Source organism: Coregonus lavaretus (genome assembly GCF_964263955.1).
Source record: "Coregonus lavaretus genome assembly, contig: HAP1_SCAFFOLD_3312, whole genome shotgun sequence".
Lineage (NCBI taxonomy): Eukaryota > Metazoa > Chordata > Actinopteri > Salmoniformes > Salmonidae > Coregonus > Coregonus lavaretus.
This window is the reverse complement of record NW_028165242.1, coordinates 33,671-41,612: the sequence shown is the minus strand read 5'-3', so window position 1 is coordinate 41,612 and position 7,942 is coordinate 33,671. Positions and strand designations below refer to the sequence as shown.

Here is a 7,942-nt window from a genome sequence, read left to right as displayed (position 1 = left end):
TGGTCAATGACCTGAAGAGAGCTGGGACCACAGTCTCAAAGAAAACCATTAGTAACACACTACGCCATCATGGATTAAAATCCTGCAGCGCACGCAAGGTCCCCCTGCTCAAGCCAGCGCATGTCCAGGATGCTTTTCTGCAAAGGGGACAGGACGACTGCACCGTATTGAGGGGAGGATGGATGGGGCCATGTATCGCGAGATCTTGGCCAACAACCTCCTTCCCTCAGTAAGAGCATTGAAGATGGGTCGTGGCTGGGTCTTCCAGCATGACAACGACCAGAAACACACAGCCAGGGCAACTAAGGAGTGGCTCCTTAAAAAGCCTCTCAAGGTCCTGGAGTGGCCTAGCCAGTCTCCAGACCTGAACCCAATAGAAAATCTTTGGAGGGAGCTGAAAGTCCGTATTGCCCAGCAACAGCCCCGAAACCTGAAGGATCTGGAGAATGTCTGTATGGAGGAGTGGGCCAAAATCCCTGCTGCAGTGTGTGCAAACCTGGTCAAGACCTACAGGAAACATATGATCTCTGTAATTGCAAACAAAGGTTTCTGTACCAAATATTAAGTTCTGCTTTTCTGATGTATCAAATACTTATGTCATGCAATAAAATGCAAATTAATTACTTAAAAATCATACAATGTGATTTTCTGGATTTTTGTTTTAGATTCTGTCTCTCACAGTTGAAGTGTACCTATGATAAAAAATTACAGACCTCTACATGCTTTGTAAGTAGAAAAACCTGCAAAATCGGCAGTGTATCAAATACTTGTTCTCCCCACTGTAGTTGGCTTATATGTTTGACTTGGTGGAGTGGAGCAGAGAGGGGGATGGGAGGCTGATCATTGATTGGCTGTAGTGTAGGGTGTGTCATACAATGTATCAAAATTCCAACTGCTAGCTCAAATTCTCACTCAAATGTACCACTAATATGAAAATGTTCCACAGACTGTCTTGCAGACTACTATGCACTGACAAAACATTTAGTGTTACAAATCAAAGCTTAACATTAAAATATGTGATTTCAAATGACTAAATTAAGTTCAGACAGGCCTGTTATGTGCTCTCTAACACAAATATAAACTGTGTTGTTGCCAACCTTTTCACAGATCTAGGATCAGGTGACCTCCACAGAATGTTAACATTAGCCACAAATATCTGACTTCTGCAGAGTGCACAAAAGTGCCAAACTACAAAAAAATTCACAGGTCAACACGTCTCTGGCCAGGGTTGCCATGTATGCTTTTTTTGTGGTTTATTGAGGTACTTTGGAAACTTTGCTGCAGGTGAAAAGTTTTGGTCGCTGGGTGCAAGGTTTTATACTACTTCTATATTGCAACTTTACCAACATGGCATTTTAAAAAAATTATTAATTTCCCTGTAATCTGCTGAAATTGTGCTAGTTTTCAGGCTTTGAAGGCAGGTTTTGAGTGACTTCTTAGAAATTAGCAATTGACCTGGCAAGTCTGTCTCTGCCTTGAGCACAATCACCAGTAAAGTAGCTGGGCAGCACCTTTTTAAGGAAGAGGAGGATGGTTGCAGATGTTTACGTTCATGCAAGAAGGTAAGCTATTAACTAAACTGCTAACCAATATTTTAGCTAAAATTGTATTTGTATTTGGTGTATTGGCAAGCAATGCATGTTCCCGTTGTCTTTATTTTTAATTAATTAATGTTAGCTCACATATGTCTTTCGGTGGAATCCAACATGCATTGACAATGTTGTGTCAGATATACTGCGTCATGACAGATTGAAATTGGTAGGCTTATCCAAACAATTCATAAATGTGCAATTGTTACTTTGCATGTTTCTACCTTATACTTATTTACTGCTTGCTAAGGGTTAGCGTGCTAGCTAAGGGTTAGCGTGCTAGCGATGCTAACGATGCTAGCTATGTTGGCAAGCTAGCTAATAAGTTTAGCATAATTGGTAAACATGTCTTTGATTCAGAATACATCAATACACTGTGGTTAACCCAATGTTACATGCATTGGAAAATAAAATTGCTAGTGTAACTTGAATTGGTTTACAAGCTAGCTAGAAAAGCCAGTTCCTTTTCATCTGTTTTGTCAAGCTATAAGCCTGCATGTGTGCTAAAATATTTAATTAAATCCCCTCATTAAATTAATATATTTAAGTTGCATCAGTTTTTTATAGCCCTTTCTTACCCAAAGACAATTTTTTCCGTTGGAATAATTTGGATGAAAATAAGAAATATGTGAAAGAAAATAAGAAATAAGTGACCAGATTTTGTTATTGAAAACCCTGGACATTCACTTCTTTAAAAAATAAATATATATACAGACATTGCCAGATTCTTTAACCAAATCCCTATTTCCTACACTCATTTTTTAAGATCGAAAACAAAATGGAAGATAAGAGTCCAGGAACCTACAAAGCAACCAATGCGGTATGTTTTAAGGATTAGCCTAGTTTTTTCTGCTTTGCCTAGTATTTAGAGTTTGCTTGCCTTGCTTTAGCCAAACCACTCATACTGGTTCTATTTTAGTCTATCCATAAAAGCAGATTCAGTTTTAGTTGCATCCAGGAACTTGCATAATCTGCTTATGTTATGCTTATACTTGCTTTTTTACCTTGAAAGTAGTCTTAAAAAAGGAAATTGTAATAGATGTTTGTTGGACCTCTATTAGTCAATGATATCAGTCATTGGTATCCCCCAGCCCATCCCCAATGTTGTGTGCAGAGCAATCTTGTCATTCTATTAAGTCTCAACTATTCTTTTTGTAACTTGTCTTCCTTTACAAAGGCACTGCAGAGGCTAAGAAGACGCATGGAAACTCTAAAGAAACATCATTCAACTTGTGAGGCCAGATATGAAAAGGAAATTATAAATCCAGAAGCTCAGGTTTGTCAGTTGTTTAGAGTGAGGATACTGGGGATGATTGAATCGTTATAATATCCTATTGCCTAATTTGCACATGACTAATATCATTTTATTGTATCCTTAGATGTCAGACACGGAGGTTGCCAGTACCTCTGGGTCGATAGTCCATGTTTTGGATGATGCACCGCCGTTGATCAGAACAGACAGCATATACGTAAGTTTGTCATTCAAGTGTCATTCAACACCAGCAGATACTATAAGTTCTTGTGAATCTGCTTTGTAAATCAAAGATGGGCAAGTCTGCACTTTCATCAAAAAGCACTTCTGTCTGTTTTGCGAGCAACCGCAATCCAAAATCGCCCATCATTTAGAACATAAACATGGGGATGAAATGGAAGTAGCTACTGCACTTCAGTTTGCAAAGAAGTAAAAAGCTAGGAGACTTCAGCTGAATCTCCTTCGCAAGAAGGGGAATCGGGCACACAACATTCAGGCACTTAAAGAACGAAAGGGGGTTTTGGTACCATGTAAGCAAACAAGTGATGACAAGAGCAATCACCAGGACTATCAGCATTGTTTTGCCTGCCATGGGCTCTTTAAACGCAAATCTATGTGGAGGCATGTGGCAAGGTGCACACTAGCACAAAATGTTCGTAAGGAGATGCCTGGCAAAACCAGAATCCAGGCACTCTGTGCTAGTGCTCAACCGGTTGCTAAAGGAGTCAGCGAGAAGGTCTGGAAACTTGTGAGTAACATGGCTCAAGATGATGTAGCCCATGCAGTAAAATAAGACAGATACATCTTGGCATTGGGTGAAAAAATGTACAACAAGAAAGGGGAGAACCCCTCACAACACCAGCACATTCGTCAAACTTTGCGAGAACTAGGGAGACTCGTGATTAAAGGTAGAAAGGTGACACCACTGAAAAAGATGAAGGATTATATCAACCCACAACACTTCCACCACATCATAAAAGCTGTCAAAGAAGTGACTGGCTTTGATGAAAAGACAAACAAATTTGAAAAAGCAACCTTGGCCACAAAGCTTGGGCAAAGCATCCAGAAAATTGCAGACGTCATGGAGGGGGAAGCTCTTATTACCCAGAATGAAGAAAAGTTGAAGCTAGTCCGAGACTTCCAAGGCATCTACCATCTTCGCTGGAATGAAATGATCTCTTCTGCTACATATCGTACACTTGAACAGAGGAAATGGAACGCACCGCAGCTTATTCCATTAGCAGATGATGTTAAAAAAATGCACATGTACTTAGATGAAAAGCAGAAACAATACTACAACCAACTGTGCGATGAGAAAACCTCAAGAAAATGGAGCAATCTAGCAAAAGTGATACTGGCTCAGATGATTATCTTCAACAGGAAAAGAGAGGGAGAGGTGTCAAAGATGTCTGTGGCAACATTTCACTCCAGGGACAAATCCCCACTTAACAAAGATGTTGCAGTGGCGCTAACAGAGGTTGAGAGACTGCTCTGTGCGCATTTTGAACGCATCGAAACCTGTGGGAAGCGTGGCAGGAAGGTGCCTGTAATCCTCACTCCAGTGATGGTGGAATTTTTAGAGCTGCTTATCAAAGAGCGGTGCTCATGTGGAGTGAGCGAAGGTAATATCTACTTATTTGCCAGGCCAGGATATGATACACATTTTCGAGGGAATGACTGCATCCGCGTCTATGCCAAACAATGTGGTGCCAAGTCACCTGAAGCATTGTCATCAACTAAACTACGAAAACAGGTTGCCACCCTCTCCAGAGTGTTAAATCTCAATGATACAGAACAGGACCAGTTTGCTGACTTCTTGGGTCACGACATTCGGATTCATCGAAAGTTCTACCGTCTTCCAGAGGGAACGCTTCAGTTGGCAAAAATAAGTAAAATACTGATGGCGTGTGAACAGGGCAGATTGGCAGAGTTCAAGGGGAAAACTCTGGATCAAATAACCATCAGCCCCAGTGGTAAGTTTACCCCCAGTGTTTAGTTTAATGGCAAAATGTTTACACTTTGATTTGTTTTGCGCAGATTTAGCTTGCTTCAATTTACCATTCTTCTTTTGGCTGTCTTTTACAAACTGTTATGTCTGAAGAAATGGATGCTGCAGCCACTGATTGTGCATCAGAGAGTGACTCTGAGAGAGAGGAGTCGTCTGAAAAATCCTATGAAGGAAATCTGACAGGTATGCCTATACCTTATATACACATGGACCTATTCTGTGGTCCTCTGTAGCTCAACTGGTAGAGCACGGCGCTTGTAACGCCAAGGTAGTGGGTTCGATCCCCGGGACCACCCATACACAAAAAATTTATGCACGCATGACTGTAAGTCGCTTTGGATAAAAGCGTCTGCTAAATGGCATATTATTCTTAATTACAATGTACTGTTCAAAAATGACATGTTTTCCACTGATATTTTCCAGGAGAGATGTCAGCAATTCGGGCCAAACAGCCAATGACCAAGGGAAAGCTGGGACAAAAGAGAGGCTCACACGGTAAGCATGTTTCCTGCTGCCTTCAGTCAGTGCATTTTCACTCTGTAGTGTCAACCTATGGCTGTACTGTGCTGGTCCAGATCAATTCTATCTTCATCTGTTAGTGTATTTCCAACCATGCCAGCACAGAACGGTTGAGTTTGGATTGTACACAAGTCAAGACATTAGATCTGGAATTAGTGTGTCAGGATAGATGATAACACATAAGGATTACCACACTTTAGATTGTTTTTCTTGGAGGTAGGGAACTTGATTGAATACTTATTGCTTTTATTAGAAGGTTTACATTGCAAACAGATTGTTGGGCTTAGATTCCATACAGATTGAGTCTGCCTTGATGTCAGCATTGCACATTCTTCTCTCACATGCTTATCTATGTAGTTATTTAGTTAGGATTGTTAGCTTAACTTCATCACACTCTGAATATATATCTGCAACCTTGTAGAGTTAATAGAAAGAGAGGTTCAAGTTCATTGTAGTCAACCTTTTAATAAAAAAAAAAGAAATGTGTGGCATAATGTAGTCATGTATAATGCAATCTCTTTCCAAAGGTGCCAAAGGAACAAAAAGGTATTGGTCGACAATAGAGGTGGATGCAGTTGAAGATTCCTTGATGAATTTTATCAGAATGGGAAAAACGCCTGGAAAACAAGACTGTGAGAAATGCATTGCTGCTTCTCCCCAAGCACTAGTAAACAGGGACTGGAGAGCGGTGAAGTTCTATGTACACAACAGAATAATTGCAGATCAGAGAAAATAAGTGTAGACTAGGGTTCTGCTCTATCCAGATTTTCATTTCTTATATAGTAGCTAGCAACTGAATGTCACTTTTGTTTTCTTTGTGATCTTGGGTTTCTTAGCTTGTATTACATTGGAGAAATTAAGGTTCTTAAATGGTTATTCCTTAGTTCTTAAGGTTCCTGAGAGAACTCGGTTCTGCTTTATTTTAAGTTCTTATGAATGTTTCATATTTACAGTTGAAGTCGGAAGTTTAAATACCCCTTAGCCAAATACATTTAAACTCAGTTTTTCACAATTCTTGACATTTAATCCTAGTAAAAATTCCCTGTCTTAGGTCAGTTAGGATCACCACTTTATTTTAAGAATGTGAAATGTCAGAATAATAGTTGAGAGAATGATTTATTTCAGCTTTCATTTCTTTCATCACATTCCCAGTGGGTCAGAAGTTTAGATCCTACCAAAAATGAATTGAGTGTATTGCCTTTAAATTGTTTAACATTTCGGGTAGCCTTCCACAAGCTTCCCACAATAATTTGGGTGAATTTTGGCCCATTCCTCCTGACAGAGCTGGTGTAACTGAGTCAGGTTTGTAGGCCTCCTTGCTCGCACACGCCTTTTCAGTTCTGCCCACAAATATTCTATAGGATTGAGGTCAGGGCTTTGTGATGGCCACTCCCATACCTTGACATTGTTGTCCTTAAGCCATTTTGCCACAACTTTGGAAGTATGCTTGGGGTCATTGTCCATTTGGAAGACCCATTTGCGACCAAGCTTTAACTTCCTGACTGATGTCTTGAGATGTTGTTGGTGTTCTTCGGCTTGCAAGCGCCCCCCTTTTTCCTCCAAACATAACGATGGTCATTATGGCCAAACTGTTATATTTTTGTTTCATCAGACCAGAGGGCATTTCTCCAAAAAGTACGATTTTTGTCCCCATGTGCAGTTGCAAACCGTAGTCTGACTTTTTTATGGTAGTTTTGGAGCAGTGGCTTCTTCCTTGCTGAGCGGCCTTTCAGGTTATGTCGATATAGGACTCGTTTTACTGTGGATATAGATACTTGTGTACCTGTTTCCTCCAGAATCTTCACAAGGTCCTTTGCTGTTCTTCTGGGATTGATTTGCAATTTCCGCACCAAAGTACGTTCATCTCTAGAAGACAGAACGCGTCTCCTTCCTGAGCGGTATGACGGCTGCGTGGTCCCATAGTGTTAATACTTGCGTACTATTGTTTGTACAGATGAACGTGGTACCTTCAGGCGTTTGAATATTGCTCCCAAGGATGAACCAGACTTGTGGAGGTCAATTTTCTTTTCTTCTGAGGTCTTGGCTGATTTATTTTGATTTTCCCATGATGTCAAGCAAAGAGGCACTGAGTTTGAAGGTAGGCCTTGAAATACATCCACAGGTACACCTCCAATTGACTCAAATGATGTCAATTAGCCTATCAGAAGATTCTAAAGCCATGACATCATTTTCTGGAATTTTCCAAGCTGTTTAAAGGCACAGTCAACTTAGTGTATGTAAACTTCTGACCCACTGGAATTGTGATACAGTGAATTATAAGTGAAATAATCTGTCTGTAAACAATTGTTGGAAAAATTACTTGTGTCATGCACAAAGTAGATGTCCTAACCGACTTGCCAAAACTATAGTTTGTTAACAAGACATTTGTGGAGTGGTTGAAAAACGAGTTCACCTTTGGAGTGACTAAGGTTCTCCTGAATACTTCAAGGGTTTTTCAAGTTTGGAAGCCTGCTGATGACTTTGAATGTTACACAAAAATAAAAAACATTTTCCTAAACTATTCATCTGTTACTTGGATATATTGAATCCATTACTGAAATGGTTGTTCCAGTT

The 7,942-nt window shown here is 40.1% G+C and overlaps 1 long non-coding RNA gene across 1 annotated transcript; it reads left to right on the top strand.

Moving 5' to 3' along the window:
* The first annotated feature begins 3,267 nt into the window (after positions 1-3,267).
* Positions 3,268-6,907, top strand: LOC311116072. Its single transcript, XR_014611359.1, has 4 exons — positions 3,268-4,814; positions 4,943-5,032; positions 5,273-5,344; positions 5,896-6,907. It is a non-coding gene; the product is annotated as an uncharacterized lncRNA (long non-coding RNA).
* The last annotated feature ends 1,035 nt before the right edge of the window (positions 6,908-7,942 follow it).